The sequence below is a fragment of the Erinaceus europaeus genome, chromosome 11 (assembly GCF_950295315.1).
Source record: "Erinaceus europaeus chromosome 11, mEriEur2.1, whole genome shotgun sequence".
Lineage (NCBI taxonomy): Eukaryota > Metazoa > Chordata > Mammalia > Eulipotyphla > Erinaceidae > Erinaceus > Erinaceus europaeus.
The window spans coordinates 75,827,070-75,844,194 of NC_080172.1; the positions used below are offsets into that span (position 1 = coordinate 75,827,070).

General features: G+C 44.5%; 1 protein-coding gene across 5 annotated transcripts in view; it reads right to left on the reverse strand.

Moving 5' to 3' along the window:
• BCAR3 (BCAR3 adaptor protein, NSP family member) overlaps positions 1-17,125 on the reverse strand; it is a 338,182-nt gene that overhangs the window by 34,690 nt on the left and 286,367 nt on the right. The gene's annotated exons all lie outside the window — the stretch shown is intronic.

Here is a 17,125-nt window from a genome sequence, read left to right on the forward strand (position 1 = left end):
TTCATCCTTGTGACATATTGAAAGCTGAAGCTTACAAAGCTAGCTCTTCATCTCAGATATTTTGAAAATCGCTGATGTTGGGTACTACTGTGGCCAGGGCAGTTCTGAGTGGACAACACTGGCTCTGGGTCTAACTTCAGTCCCTGCCCACTTATAACACATGTGCTAATAAGGCTGGGCAGTTGCCTGGTTCCCAGCAAAACCAGGCTCAGGGACCACTGCATGAAGTCACATAAGCAGGAAAAAGGAATGTCCCAAGCTCCCCAGCTTAGTCTCAAAAGTCCAAGGGCAGGAGTAGACAGCATAATGGTTATGCAAAGAAACTCACTCTCATGCCTGAGGCTCCAAAGTCCCAGGTTCAATCCCCCACACTACCATAAACCAGAACTAAGCAGTGCTCTGGTAAAAAAAAAAAAAAAATCATAGGAACCACAAAATTATTCCTGATCACTCTTGCTCTGTACATAGCAAGGTAGCAAGGAAGAACCCTGATTATTTTTTCTTCAAAGAAAATAGATTCAAGAATTTACATCTGGATTCTTATCTTCATGTTTTTCAATTTGGCCCATGAGGATGCTGGCTGAAGAATGACTCTAGGTCACTTCACCACTTCACGGTGAGGCCCTGGTTTACTAATTCTTCCTCTACACCACCCCCGCCCCTTCAGCCCTCCACTCCGCCCCTTCACCCCCTCCACTCTGCCCCTTCAGCCCCTCCACTCTTCTCACAAGACCTGCACAGGGAGTGTTTGATGAAATGAATTTCTATTAAAGAGATGCCCATACTGTCTGCCCAAGGTGCCTACAGACATCAGCAGGGGATGTTTGACATTGCCTGCTCCCATCTTTAATGAGGTACAAGTAAAACTGAAGATAGCTCATTGGAAAGACTGGAGTAGAGAATGCTTACTGTCTGATTGGGCCCTCCTCAATTGCTATCGAACAGGCCATGGCCAGTGCGCCGCTATGTTCCATCGCTGGGGAGCCAGAGACGACCCAAACTGCCCCTGCGGCTCCAGACAGACTATGACCCACATAGTCAACGACTGCCACCTCTCCAGATTCAAAGGAGGTCTCGAAACTTTACATCAGGCTCAACCTGACGCTGTTGACTGGCTACGGAAGAAGGGCAAACGCTAGAAGAAAAAAAAACTGTCTGACTTGCCTCCCACCTGACTAAGCTTTACCAGCAGAATCCTATTGCCCTCAAGCAATGCCTGAACACATCAGGCACTCAGTGTCAATGACTGAAAACATAAACCAAGATAAGGAAGGTCTACAACTTTTCTTGCCGCTAGGAATTCTCTTCTCACAAATCATTTGCAGTCCTACTTTAGTGGAATGGAAGGACAACTGAGCTAGAACCCCTCCTAAGGATGGAGTCAAAATACCAGCCCTGGATTGACCCCTTCCACATCTTCCGTGTGATCTTTCATCCTGCTTAAGTCTGTTGTTTTGGGTGTTCCTGTCACTGGCAGAGGAATTAAATTCTGATACTCTGACCCTAATCCCTATTTAGCCACTCTCAGGCTCTGTGCCTGGTTGACATCCTTAGTGCTTGTCCTGGGGCCCATTTCTTGGTTTCAACTCTGAAACTAGAGAAATCAGCAGGTCCTGTGTGGCCCTCTACTGAAACTATATTTCCCCAGATCTCAAACTCTGTTGCCATTTCTCTCTCCTTTTTCTCTAATGTCCACCACATGGTCATTTCTACCACCTTTTCCTTGGCATCTTTCATAAATAGCAAGTTTTCTTTGTGTTTTTTTTTTTTTTTAAGTATTTTCGTATGCAACAACCTCCCGTTCCAGGTTTTAAGATGATACTGTCCTATACTGTTACCAAAAATCAGTTATCTTATTACTTTCATGCTAATCCCTAGAAGATATTTCACCACTGCTCTTTCCTTCAGTCCTGAAGGTAAAGCACTCTAGGGAAGTACTCAGACTGAAGAGGAAAGAGAATAAGTAAAGCGGACGCCCCACCCCCAAATCATGACTTCAAACATATGTCTTTAAGCTCTCAGATAATTTGGGATAACTTGGAAGGTTACACAGTTGCCTACATTTATGCTTTCAAAAGGGAGGAAGGAAGGGGGCTCCCGTAAAGGGAGTAACAGGTCCAAAGTCAGTCACAGCAGCAAAGTGCTTTCCATTTCAATCCTGAGAGGCAGGTTCTACTGCATTAAGAGGAGACAGGCTGGAGGCTGGAGCCTTTGCCTTAGATGTGGGCCTTGTCTCTCAAATAATTTAAGGGCATTTAAAGGTTATCCTCATGTTTAAGCAGCAAGTGATTATTTTGGGGGTGGATACCCTCCAGGCTTTTTATTTACTGTGTTAATTTCATATGTCATCACAACTGTCATATATATATATATATATATATATATATATATATATATATATATATATATATATTAACTACTCTTCTCAAGTGCCTACATTTTATGAGTCACTGCCAACTATAATTTTGCTGTTAGAGATAAGAACCTAAATGGGGGAGCTGGGAGGTGGTGCAGCAGGTTAAGCGCACATAATGTGAAGTACAAAGACCAGCTTAAGGATCCCAGTTCGAGCCCCCGGCTCTCCATCTGCAGGGGAGTCGTTTCACAAGCGGTGAAGCAGGTCTACAGGTGTCTATCTTTCTCTCCCCCTCTGTCTTCTCCTCCTCTCTCCATTTCTCTCTGTCGTATCCAACAACAATGACAGCAGTAACAACAACAATAATAACAACAATAGCAAGAAAAGGGAAAAAAAAAGCCTCCAGAAGCAGTGGATTTGTAGTGCAGGAACTGAGTCCCAGTGATAACCCTGGAGGTTAAAAAAAAAAACAACCAAAAAACTAAAAGGATATCAATTCTATGATTGGTGAGGAAGAACAACACAAGAAAATTGGGATATATATATATATATATATATATATATATATATATATATATATATATTTGTATCGTTGAGAACAGTATGAATGACGATTGTGTCCCTTGGGGAGCAGGAATGAAATTCATGCTTCTGAGGATAGGTCACTGTCCTGTCTATCTGTGGCACTTGGCAGAATTGTGTTGATTTCTCACAAACAGTCAAAGTTTTGCTAACAAACTTCTACTTCTTCTACTTCTCTGGTGCCATCAGGGAGGAATTAGTCTTTTCCTTGAAATGCAATCATTTTAGTCATGATCTAAGTTTATTTTTTAGGTTATATAAAAAAAAATTCTAACCATAGAACACCAGCAATGGTTATACTCCATCTTTGTGGTTGTCACTGTCTGGAGAAACTGATTAATTCTACTAATGCTCTAAGAATCCTCCTGCCTTTTCTCAGGCTAAATTCTCAGGAAATAGTAAAAAAAAAAAAAAAAAAAATTCACGTTCTGCTATTTTATGCACAGCCCAGATTTAAACATTAGAAGAAACAGAATCAGGCGCAAGTCTCAGAACTCTTGACAGCTTCTAATTTCAGGAAAACAAGGAAGATATAAGCACGGCACCCAGCCCACTGCAGTTCAGTTCCTACACGTTTTTCTCCTGGTTCATATTTTCCAGCTCTCTCATGCTTGTTTCTGTAGATGCCTCTGAATTCATTGTGCCTCAGAGACCAGCTGGGCTAAGTCATTCTCAAATTCTCTGCTGGCATGGGACCACAGGTAATAAGTATAACCCAGTGTGCTTCCTCAGAAAGTTCATACTACATGGAAATGCAACAATACTGACTTTGGATTTTACATTAAAAATGTTATTTTATTTTAATGAGAGATAGAACACTGCTCAGCACTGTCTTTTGGAAGTGCTGGGGGACTGAACCTGGGAACTCAGAGCCTCAGGCATTAAAGTCTTTTGCATACCTGTTATGTTGTCCACCCAGTCCTGAATTTTATATAGATATTTTTAAAATTAATATTTTTCCTTTTGTTTCCCTTGTTTTTTATTGTTGTTGTAGTTATTATTGTTGTTATTGACATTGTTAGATAGGACAGAGAGAAATACAGAGAGGAGGGGAAGACGGGGAGAGAAAGACAGACACCTGCAGACCTGCTTTACCACCTGGCTTATGTGGTATGGTGTGGTATGTGGGGGACTGAACCTGCAGGTGGAGAGCTGGTGGTTTGAACCGGGATCCTTAAGCTGGTCCTTGCACTTCGCACCACATGCACTTAACCCGCTGCGCTACTGCCCGACTCCCAAATTTTACATTTCTTGTTGTTAAATGTGGCATCTGAGGATGAACTCTGGGCCTTGTACACATATAACACTGCTGAGTAACTTCCTGGGTCCAGCATTCCCAGAGAGTGAGACTGAGGAGAGAAGGAGAGAGAGAGTCTGGGTGGGAGAGACAGCATAATGGCTATTCAAAGCAGCTCTCCTGCCTGAGGCTCCCAGGTCCCAGGTTCAATCCCCTACACCCCACACCACACCACACCACACCACACCACACCACACCACACCACACCACACCACATCACACCAGCTACAGCTGAGCAGTGCTCTGGCAAAAAAAAAAAAAAAAAGAGAGAGAGAGAGAGAGAAACAGAGGAAAAAGAGCTAGGGAGACAGTATAATGACTATGCAAAAAAAAGATTTCATGCTTGAGGCTCTAATGTCTCAGGTTCAACCCCCAGAACCAACACAAGCCAGTGCTCTGATAAAAGAAAAAGGGAAGGGGGGGACAAGGAAAGGGGGAGAAACCACTGGATAGTTCCATCATGGATATCAGGACTTGAACCCAGGACCTCACATATGGTAAGACATTTACAAGGTTACTACCAGGTATCTCCTGGCTCTTGGTTTTGTGTTTTTCAACTGCTAGACATAGAAAGTAGAAAAGACATTAACAGTTAGTTATTCACACAAATCTTAATAATGGTCATATGACAACACAACTTTTTTCTACAAGTTGAATTTTTCTTTTCACCTCTAAAATTAAACTTAATATCTACAGGGCAATTCTTGAGTTTCCCAGGTGTCTTGTCTTGGGGGATGGGGGAAGGAGGCCAGGGATAGAGTTGGACCTTGCTGCTCTAGCACACCCCAGTCGTCCTAAGCTCCACTCCACACAGAAGCTGGGGCACAAACTCCAGGGGGAGGGAACCTGCTAGGATTTGAATCAAGAACATTCTGCCTACAGATCTTCCAGGCTCATTCCAAATCTAGACATAATCAACGAGGAAGAAAGAAGGACTATAAGTCCTTTATCAACTCATCCCTGAATCTAACCCACCAGACATTTGGGGGCATTCCTTTTTTGAGAGGGAGAATAAGTAAAGTGCAGAAATGTACATATGGGGCTGGAGAGAGAGTACAATGGTTATGCAGAAGTGTACATAAATTAAATAATATAGCTTGAGCATGAAAGAAAGAGAAAGAAAGGAAGGAAAGAAGAGAGGAAGGGAGGGAGTTGGGAACCACTGGCTGCCCACTCACTCCCAAAACTTCATCTTGCTCCAGCCACCAGCTTTGGGGTCTGAGATGAGAAGCAGGTGAGATAACAACTAGGCAGGTGAGATAACAACTAGGGCAAATGCAGGGGGTGGTTGAGGCCCACACTCACTCAATCAAATTGAAGCTCAGTTTGAAAATTCAGAAGTTACTATAATTGTCACTTTTCATGAACATCTGAGGCTACTGACATCTTTCCTGTCACCAGCCTGCTAATACTCCCAATGTCAGATGCTCCGTCAAGTGTTTCAGTCTGTCTCCTTGCATCCATAAGTTGAAGTGTCACTGATGACTTTGAGAGAGTGACTTTACCTCTGTGTAGCCTCAGGCTCCCAGTATGCAAAAATAGGAATAATAACATGTGATGAGATATTAACAGATGAAATGGGTATCTAGAGAGTTGGGTGGTAGCACAGCGGGTTAAGCACACGTGGTACTAAGTGCAAGGACCAGCATAAGGATCCTGGTTCAAGCCCCCAGCTCCCCACCTGCAGGAGTCGCTTCACAGGTGGTGAAGCAGGTTTGCAGGTGTCTCTTTCTCTCCTCTCTCCATTTCTCTGTTCTATCCAACAACGACATCAATAACAACAACAACAACTACAACAACAATAAAAACAAGGGCAACAAAAGGGAAAATAAATAAATATAAAAAGGAAAGAAAATAAAAAAAAAGAAAAGAAAAGAAAAAAGAAATGGGTATCTATAAGGTGCCTGGTACACAGAAGTATTGTGAACTGCTTAGAAACTTAAGCTAAGGGGAAGCCATTACAGAAGCCAGACCTTCTACCTTCTGCAAATGACCTTGGGTCCATTCTCCCAGAGGGATAGAGAATAGTAAAGCTATCAGGGGAGGGGATGGGATACGGAGAGCTGGTGGTGGGAATTGTGTGGAGTTGTACCCCTCTTATCCTATGGTTTTGTCAGTGTTTCCTTTTTATAAATAAAAAATAAAGAAAAGTGGGGGGCTGGGCAGTGGCATAGCTGGTTAAGCATGTATGTATTATTACATAGTAATAAATGCAAGGATACAGATCTGAGCCCCTGGCTGCCCACATGCAAGGCAGGGGCTTCACAAGTGGTGAAATAGGTCTATAGGTGTCTGTCTTTCTCTCTTCCTCTCTATCTCCCCCTCCTCTCAATTTCTCTGTACAGTACGATAAAATGAAAAAAATGGTCCAAAAAAAAAAAAAAAAGGAGAAACTTAAGCTGTTCTTCTGGCTCTAGAAGACAAAGGGTTCATACCCAAGGCCTTCTAGGGAAGATAGAGGGGGCTCAGTGTTTGGGAGGGAAACAGTTAAGGGAAACCGCCTGTTGCTTGTATGCATGCCTGCTGGCTGTGTCCTGCTGCACACAGCTTTCTCCAGCCCTCTTGAGAAACCTCACTGCCTGCCCGCCCCAACCCCTCTCTTTGGTCCAGCTAGGTGGCAGAGATTGGTCTGAGCTTGCCAAAGCTGGCTCTGAAACGCATGCACAGCACTGTGAATCTGGAATGAACATCTTCCAGCCCCACACTCCCTTGGCAAGTCTGGTCTTGACAGGCCGGAATAGCTGGAGCCTGCTTGGAAAACATTCTGGAGGCGTCCAGCCAGCTCCACAGACGTGCTGGGAACCTCAATTAACAAGGAAATCCACATTTCAACAGTTCTCCGACGAAGAAAAAGCTGCTTCTGCCCCAGGAGTAATGGAGCTGGGGGTCTTGTCTTGCAAAGGCTGAGTGACATTGGATCCTGCATTTCCAATCATGTACAACAATGGGCCTGGAATCAGGGAGGTTTGCTTCCTGGCTGGGAGTGAAGAGAGCATGTGAGACAGGCTCTGTGGGAAAGCCTAGATGGGGCTGTGGAAGCTCATTTGCATGTAGGAGATGGTGGTGATGGATTAAGAAAAGATGGCATCTGCACCAGAATTAATATTGATTGTATTCTAACCCGCCTCTATGAAAAGCTTCCAGTTCACAAGGAATTTTAAATTCTGCAAATCCCCAGGAAAAACCTGCGACTGGACTCAGAAACTGAGAGTGGAGCGGGAAAGACTGCAGAGGCAACATTTCATGACCAAGCAGCCTGCCAACTATGTGCTGCTTGCAGGGGTGACAGCCCTGGGCCCCCACCCTCAGTCCTGCAGAACCACACAGGGAGAAGCAGTTTATTATCTCCAAATCCTGGAGATACACTGCCTGGACCTGAGCCCTGTTCTTCCAGCTCTCTTAATAACCTCCTCCTTGTCTAATGTTGAAGTAAGAGGACAGAGTCAGAGAGGAGACCCTTGGGAGACTTGCATGGGTGAGGGCCCAGGTTTGATCCCTCACTGCATACATCTACCTGAGTGATGCTCTGGTTCTCTTGCTCTCTTTCTCACAAAATAATTATATTTTAAAATAAATAATAAAAGGTATGTGTGTGTGTGGGGGGATCAACATGACTATGTGGGATGGGGAAGAGAAAAGAGGATGGGGAATCAGGATTGGGCTTTGAGGACAAAACTGGAGGACAGGAAGAAGGATTCTTGCATATTCTTACTACATAGGGGGTACACACACACACACACACACACACACACACACACACACACACACACATATATATATATATATTTCAAGTTTACAGTGTATGTGTGTTGGTCTGCTTCTAATTCTGCTTCTAAGACCCCTTCTGTTTTGATCATCATGTCAGATTCGCTTGCATTGCTTAACACTGTGGTCTATTTACATAATCACTGCTTTACCTGAAACCCGCCCTGCCAACAGGGCATTGGTTTAATCCCCACTGGTTAGATGCAAGCTTGATACTTCCGAGCACGTGCACTTTTTCCTTCTCCCCACTCCCTATCCTACATACTTCCTCTTCCGACCTGACACTTCCGCCTCAGGAGATATAAAGGACAGGATTTGATTTTCTAATGAATAGAGATTAGATAGATTGCACTGCATTCCCGCTCAATAAAGATTGAACTGTGTTCCCAGCTCAGCCATGAGTCCCTGGTCGTCTCTCTCTTGCCTGTGAAGCTAGCCCGGCATCTGGTGCCCGAACAGGGACCAGCATATGTGAATCTCTCCAGCACCCCCCAGCTTCCCCAGGGTAAATCTATTTCGCTCCTCAAACACTATAGGCTGACTCAGGTAAGGCACCCTGACCCAAGCAGACCTGATCAGAATCCTTCCTGGGATTTGTCTAAGTGAAGAACACACACTGTTCACTCTGATGACAATGTCATGAGACTTGATGTGTGTGGGCAGCTTCTCCCCATGCTTCCTGCCAGGTGGATCAGAGTGGGATGAGAGGATGACATCAGCAAGCACAGAAAATAGGAAGAAGGGAGCAAGCTGCCATAGCGGCCTGGAGGTCCTGAGCCCCAGCCACAGGTGACAACCAGCACACTCCCCTTGTGACCTAAGCCAGTGTCTGTTGGACTCCTACCACTCACTGCCACTTGTGAACAAAGAGTCCGATCCAGGAAGGCGTAGATAGTGGGGTGAAATCATTCACACTCCAGACACAGAATGTTGGAAAAATCTCATCGCAAGAAAGCAGCAGGTACAAACAAGACACTTATAGGCAGGTTAATCAGGCAACAGTGAACAGAATGGACTGGATGGGGCTGGAGGCACAAGGCCAGTTTAGTAGTCTTGAAGTAGTCTGGCAATGCTCAAATGTGGGTGCCATGGTAGACAGTATTTCCCAGAATCCACAGGAGAGCTTTAATGTCAGCATGAAGTTTTCTACCCACACCTCTTGATAACTTTTTTTGATATTTATTTATTCCCTTTGGGTGCCCTTGTTGTTTTATTGTTGTAGTTATTATTAATGTTGTCATCGTTGGACAGGACAGACAGAAATGGAGAGAGGAAGGGAAGACAGAGATGGGGAGAGAAAGACAGAAACCTGTAGACCTGCTTCACTGCCTGTGAAGTGACTCCCCTGCAAGTGGGGAGCCGGGGGCTTGAACTGGGATCCTTGTGCCGGTCCTTGTGTTTTGCACCACCTATGCTTAACCCACTGCGCTACCGCCCGACTCCCTTTACCCACACCTCTTGAACTGCACCATTACTCCCAACAGATGCCCTCAGAATGGTTTCTAGTGTTATAGAAAGTTCTGCTCCTACCTCTTGTCAATACCACCTGAAGATACTCTGTCCCATTCTACCCAAACCTCTGTAAGAACCTCTTCATGGTTTCTCTACCCCATCCTCTGATTCTACAACCTACTACCTACAATTTCACAGACTTCTCTCACTCTTCGTCCAAAGAGTTCAGTGAGCCCTGGCTGGGGCTGACACGAGCTCTAGACCCTTCTAGCCAACCTCTCCCCCAAATGGACAGGTTTCCCATGCTTAGTTTTAATTTCTCAGAGCTCAGATCTGATGGATGAGAAACAGAACACCATTCTGTCCTATTCCCCAAACCCTTGAATTCTGAGCACGTTCCTCGCAGTCCCAGAGAGTGAAAAAAAAACACATTCTGGTCCTAGACGCCAGCACATGCATGGATCCAGGTCTCAATATGCCAGCAGGCCCAGAGAGCAAAAGGGCTCCTACAAGCTGCCTCCTGGTGTGCTCCAGCAGTCACTGATTGTGGAAGATGGGTAAAGGGGATTGTGGGGACCTTGAGTCAGAAGGCGTGGCACATTAAAGTCTAAAACTGAAGTCCAAAGTCGAAGAACTACTTTGGTCCACAGATTGCTGAGGCCTGGGGAAATAGTAGCTGTGCTCTCAAGGGCTATCACCTACAATTAAGACTGACACCTTCATGAAGCAGGCCATGTCCTTCTCCATCCAGTCCTGAGCTCCCTTCCTAATGTCCACAGGCACGAGTGCTTGGTACCAGGGACCTTCCAAGGCTTCCTGAATACACTGCCCCTTGTGACTCTCCTCTATGCCTTTGTGGTGTGTGATCCAGAACAGGGAATGACACATGTACAGAGCTGCCAATTGTGCAGCTCAGCAGAGTCCAGAGCAGAGCTGGATGAGCTAGGTGAGGACATTAAAGGCTTCCCTACATTAGCTTGATTTATCTGAAGGAACAAGGAATCCACAAATGCCCTTCAAGGTAGTGGGGCACTGTGGTCTGCTAGGTGTAAGCTCTCTGATGGCAAAGACCATGTCTTATGTGCTTTTGTAGCACCAGGAACAAAACAGGTTTCCAGCCAACAGTTATTGGCAGGTGCCAAGCTCATTTTTTCACCTGCTCCTCCCATGTGACAGCCTCCTTGTCACTGGGTAGAGAGAAGAGGAAGTTTGGAGGTTTGTCAAGATCAGGCAGCTTCAGCTACCTGGGTAACAGTTCCCACTTCACAGGACCACCTATAACCTGATGCACAAGTTTGAAACAATGTGGAATTTGAAGCCTCCTTCAAAGATGATCCTTAGCCACAAAATAGAAACTTCACTTAAGTATATTTTTTAAAAAATCCAGCTGGGGAGATGGTAAATGCTTATGCAAAAGGACTTTTCTTCTTCTGTCTTCAAAGCCTCAAGGAGGTTCAATCCCCAGCACCACCAGAAGCCAGAACTAAGCAGTGCTCTGGTCTCAGTCTTTCTCTTTCTCCCATTAAAATGAAACCAGTTTTTTTATGAAGAAAAAAAAAAACACCATGAGAAGGTTTTAAAGCTATCTGATCTGTGACAATTTAGTTCTGACAGAATAAAAAAGCTCCAAGTTGGAATGAGCAGTTTTTACTTTGCTGAAATTTGCTTATTCTGCTCCTTTCAGCCCAACATCAATAGCTCTTAGGGCTTGGAGCAGCCTGAGTCTGTTAGAAAAAGGTGCCCAGAGGTGAGCTGGCACTTTACCTTGGTGGTGAGCATCCTGCTTGGTGTTTACAGGGGTTAGTGGTGAACTCCGACTGGCTTATACACTCACAGTACACAGGTGACGGAATATGAGTGCAAGAATGCTTACTTTCTTGGCCAGGGCTGATAGACTCTGACTAGAGACGGTCTGTCCCTGTAGGGTTTTGGGTGCTTAGGTATAAATCTGCTTCGTGTTAAATTTTTAAAATTAAGACGGTTTATCAGTCATTCATTCTATGACTAGGTCTGGCAATTAATATACTCAAAATGAGGGAAAGAAACAGGAGGGAAGATGTGCATGATGAGACAGGAGGCCAGGAGATCACAATTTTTTTTTTTTTGATAGGACAGAGAAAAATTGAGGAGGGGAGCGAGGAGAGAGAGGGAGAAAAAAGACACCTGCAGCTCTGCATCAGCACTTGTAAAACATCCCCCTTGCAGGTGAGGAGTGGGGGGCGGGGCTCAAACCCACATTCTTTCAGTCACACCCAGGAGCATTTAATCAGGGGAACCACTGGCCAGCTGATCACAACAATTTCTGACAAAAGCATTTCCCCAGTACATGGATTTCATAAAACACTAAAAGGAAAGTTTTAAAAACTACTGGGCATAATTCCTGGGGGCTGGGCAATAGCTCACCCTATGCATACTTTGTCACGTGTAAAGAGCCAGGTTTGAGCCCCCATCACCAAATGGGAGCATCTGCACAGGGGAAGCTTCCTAAGTGGTGAAGCAGTGCTGTGGTGGCTTCTTCTTTCTCTCCTGCTCCCTCTCCCTCAAAAAAAAAGAAAGAAAAAAAAAAGTTCACTGGGAACACTGGGATCATGAAAGTATGAAGTCCCAGTGGAAATGCTGATGGAAAAAAAGGAGATTCTAGGCAGTGGTGCACCTGGTTGAGTGCATACATTACCATGTGCAAGGACCAGGGTTCAAGGCCTACAGTGGGGAAGCTTCATGCACAGTGAAACAGTGCTGCAGATCTTTTTCTCACTACCTCCCCCTCCCCTCTCTCAATTTCTCTCTATCCTATCAATATATAAAAATTAAATTCAACTCAATTCAAAAAAAAGGAAAGAGAAGAAGGGAGGGGAGAGAGAAGAGGAGGGGAAGGTGCAGAGGAGAGAGTGCGTGGGTCTCTTCCATCCCAGTTGGAGTGTCTGCTATCACACCCAGAATGTTGTAAGACTCATGAACAAAAGCTTCCTTTCTTCTGCTCAGGACCAGTTTATCTGACTAAGGGAAAGGTCAAAACAGTTCATACCTCTTCTCAAATTGTACCAAACAACTCCACAGGTCACATTTTTCTAGAAATGCCATCCAGAAATGATGATCACCAATACTACTGGAAACCTGTGCAAACTGATTAAGAATCCACAGCATACGTAAATCCCAGTAAGTTCTGCCATTCTTACCCTTGCCTATATGCCAAAAAGAAAAATCCAATGATCTATGATTTTCAAGCCTAGCCATTTTTAGTAGAAACCATCAAATGTTTTCATCTGAGGCAGAGCGGGAAGAATGGGAATAGCATTTCGGACACTGCAGAAGCTCCTAGTGAAATAATTAGTGTATAAGATCTTGTGTCACCTTTTATTGATTCTTGCTGGTTTTGCAGCTTGCCAAAATTATTGTTATTATTGTTTGCAATTGAAAGATACATGGAGATAGATCTGAAATTACTAGTCCATCTATTTTGGGGGTGCTAGGTTACATAAAAAGTTTCTTATGGGGAGTTGGGTGTAGCGCAGTGGGTTAAGCACATGTGGCGTGAAGCGCAACGATTGGCATAAGGATCCTGGTTCAAGCGCCTGGCTCCCCACCTGCAGGGGAGTCACTTCACAGGCAGTGAAGCAGGTCTGCAGGTGTCTATCTTTCTCTCCCCGTCTTCCCCTCCTCTCTCCATTTCTCTCTGTCCTATCTAACAACAATGACATCAATAACAACAACAACAAAAAAACAAGGGCAACAAAAGGGAAAATAAAGTTTCTTATGTTTATAACTGTGATTGAAGTTAAAACTTTTACTTACCAATTTTGTAAATACAAGTTCAAAGAGAAAAAAAATACAAAAATCAAAATTTTATATCTTGTTGGATAGTATGCCAGCTCCCCCTGGCTTCTGCTTAACCATATGCCTATATAGGGATAGATTTAATCCCATTCAAAGCTTTGGTCTATTTACATAAATCACTTTTACATTTACATAAAGCACTCCCTCCAGGGCATTGGTGGTTCAGTGATAGGATTCTCGCCTGCTCCACCCCCTCCTTGTCACACTCTGATTTTCACCAGTCACTTTTCTCTCCACCCTCTCTATGTCACATCCTGTTTCCACCCTATTTGGCAAGTATATATAAAGACAGCATTGTGAGTTTTACGGTACCTTGAGTTTAGCTTAGCTCGTCTTAGATTGTGCTGCATCCTGCATGAATAAAGAGATACTGCCTACAGCTCAACCATCGAGTCCCTGGTCGTCTGTTACCCGCCCATGAAGCCAGCCCGGCGAAAACAACATAGCCCGTCGAAAACAACATCTTAACTGTTAGACAAAAGCAGGTGGTGGCATGGGGAACTGGGCATCTCAGCTTGGCCCAGTCCAGGGGGTGGACACACAGGGGCCTGACTACTGGCTCCAGGATGGTACAAAAGTGACACTACATGCAAGGAGTCACAATGCTTACACAGCCACTGATTCACAGGGCTGGATGACAGTGAAGTGTATGGAGGAAAAAGTACCTTATGCCCATTCACACAAAGACACTCAGTGAATCAGCAGCGAGAGGACCTAGGAGTGTCCCCAGTAACTTTTTAAATTTAGATGCTGTGCTTTGACCAATGGGAACCTCTGGCCCTACCTGGGCCCCTTGCTTCTGAGCCCGAAAACAGCCTCTGTTGACAGATTCCTAAGCCACACACATTCCACTTTGTTGGCCAAAGTCCTGCAGCAACACTCAGGACACTTTTTTGATAAGGGGGCATGTTAGTGACTGCAACACTGCACCTTCAGTTCAACTCTAGGACTTACTACTAAGTGTTCTCTGTGCTACTCAATGTCCTCTACAAGATCTGTAAGGTGATTCTGCATGGTTAAGAAAAATTCCGGGAGTCGGGCAGTAGTGCAAGGACCGCGAAGCACAAGGACAGGCGTAAGGATCCTGGTTCAAGTCCCTGGCTCCCCACCTACAGGGTTGTTGCTTCACAGTCAGGTCTGCAGGTGTCTTTCTCTCCCCTTCTCTGTCTTCCCTTCCTCTCTCCATTTCTCTGTCCTATCTAACAACGACAACATCAATAACAACAACAACAACAATAACTACAACAACAATAAAAAACAAGGGCAACAAAAGGAGAAAAATAAGTTCCATGGCCTGGCAGAGGCTACGATGACAAGACACCTGCAGGGGACGTACAGCAATAAGTGGTAGGTGCTTTTGTAGAAGGTCTTAATGCTCTCTGCCCTCTCTCAGACTGGCAAGGGTTCCTGGCCTCTTCTCAGAGAAGAAACAGGTAGTGAAGAGATATCATAAAATCTCAGTATAAGTGTTTCAGCATTCTGAAACACTTCCAACTAATTTGATGTTAGTATCTAAACTACCTTGATGGCATAAAATTCTCTTTCTCAAATCCTAGAAAGAATCTCATCTTCAGCAAAGATTCTGCAGGTGGGTTCTGCTGCCACTTTGCCATTTTATAATAAAACCTGTGTACTATATCACACTTTACATCAGATGCTTATTCCACTGCCATTAAAAACTGATTTGCAATTTGTTGTCAGATTAAGATGTTTCATTTTCCTGTTACATGTGATTTTCCTTTTGACAGACACACAATGATACAGGGGCCATCAGGTCCTAATGCTGTCAGCAAAGCAACAACAACCTCTCTACCCCTCAAGCCCAAATCCAAGTGATTTCATTTTATTCATTATCAAACCTTATCAAATGCTTATCAAAAAAGGCTCAGAAGCCATCAACAAAGAAATAGGAAGAGGACAGCTGTGGAATTCCTTATCAAGTTCCTGAAAAATCCTCATTAAAATTCTGCTCTCTGCATGTGTATACGGAAAAGACTAATTTAATTTGAATTTGTATAGACTAGGGCTGGATAGCTGCACACCCTGTAAGCAGGAAGCAGCAACTTGACCCCCGTGCCAAACTAATTTCATTAGAGTCCTTCTGTTCCATGCTCACAGCTTGCTTTGATGTTAAACTCCTGTTGCACTTTATCCCCAATCATTCTCCTCTCTTTTTTCTTTTCTTTCTTTCTTTCTTTTTTTTCTTTCAGGGTTATTGCTGAGGCTCAGTGCCTGGCAGACATTTTTTCCATTTTTTTTTTTTTTTAATTGGCTAGGACAGAGAGAAAGTGAGAGAGGAGGGTGAGATAGAGGTCAGGAGAGAAAGACAGACACCTACAGACCTGCTTAGCCCTTGTGAAGGGACGCCTTGCAGGTGGAGAGCCGAGGGGATCTTTGCATGGGTCCTCGCACTTTGTACTACTGTGTGCACTTAACCCAGTGCGCCACCACCTGGCCCCCTCCCCCATTATTCTCTAGGTAAGGTTTCCCCCACACGTTCCCATCCTGCTGGATCATGAAGCTATTGCTTTTGAAGCTCAGTTTTATTCTGATGGAATACTAAGGGGCTAAAAATTATTTTTCACTGAAGGAGACTGATTTGGGTCTGAAAACTGGAGGAGGAATTCTAAATTTTCCAGGACAAAGAACTCTCAAAAAAAAAAATGACAACAAAAATTAATGCCCAACAAATGTAGTGTCACTTCTCCACAAAGGTTACCCACACATGGGAGAAATTTCTCAGCACACTCATTATACCATAAAATCTTCACCCACTACCTGGCCAGGGCTTTGCCTTGTCATGCCATTTCACTCGTTCAACAAAGCAATTTACTCAGGGGCTCATGAATGCAGTGCTCAGCTCCAAGGGGGTCTCATATTCCCTGGTAACAGGCAACTGCAACAGGATGAGACTTTCTCTCTCTCTCTCTCTTGCCTTAAAGGTTGTCGCTGGGGCTCGGGTGCCTACACTATGAATCCACTGCCCCTGGAGGCCATTTCCCCCCCTTTTTGTTACCCTTGTTGTTCATCATTGCTGTTATTATTCTTGTTATTGTTGTTGTTGATGGATAGGACAGAGAGAAAGTGAGAGAGGAGGGGAAGACAGAGAGGGGGAGAGAAAGACACCTGCAGATCTGCTTCACCAGTTGTGATGGGAAGCCGGGAGCTCAAACTGGGATCCTATGCCAGTCCTTGAACTTTGCACCATGTGTGCTTAACTCATTGTGCTACTGCCCAGTCCCCAGGATGAGATTTTGTAAAGGTCTATGGTTAATACCTTGCTCTGCTGAAAGCTGTGGTGGGTACCTTCCTTTCTACATCAGATTTAGGGGATACGTCCTGGGGTAGCACATGTGGAGGTACAGGTCCCCAGGTCCCCCTCCCCCCGTGAGACAGTCCTGTATTTTGACCACTCCCAGAGAGAAATCAGCTGAATCACACTTAGCATGGAGGCCGAAGGTCACTGGTGACAGTCATTTGCTGGGTCAAGTGAAATAAAGCTAAGTACAATTATAACCTATGAAAACTGCCTTGGACCACATGCTTCCCTTAACCATGCCCTCAGGTGACTTGTGATGATACTTTTATTTCTCACCCAGCTGGAGCACAAGCAAAATGAAGCAATGCAGCTGAAATATGAATTGCTAGGTCTGGTGGTGAGAGTACATTCAGGAATAGCAAGCAGTGCACTGTTCATATCTGTGGGGAATGTAAAATCTGAGAGTGTCCTCACTGAAGCAGACCCCAAGATAAGGGTTTGAAGATTCAAGTGGGAAATCTTTACCACCAGTAATTTCCTGTTACTTCAGCATCATTATTCAAATTGTGATCTGGAACAT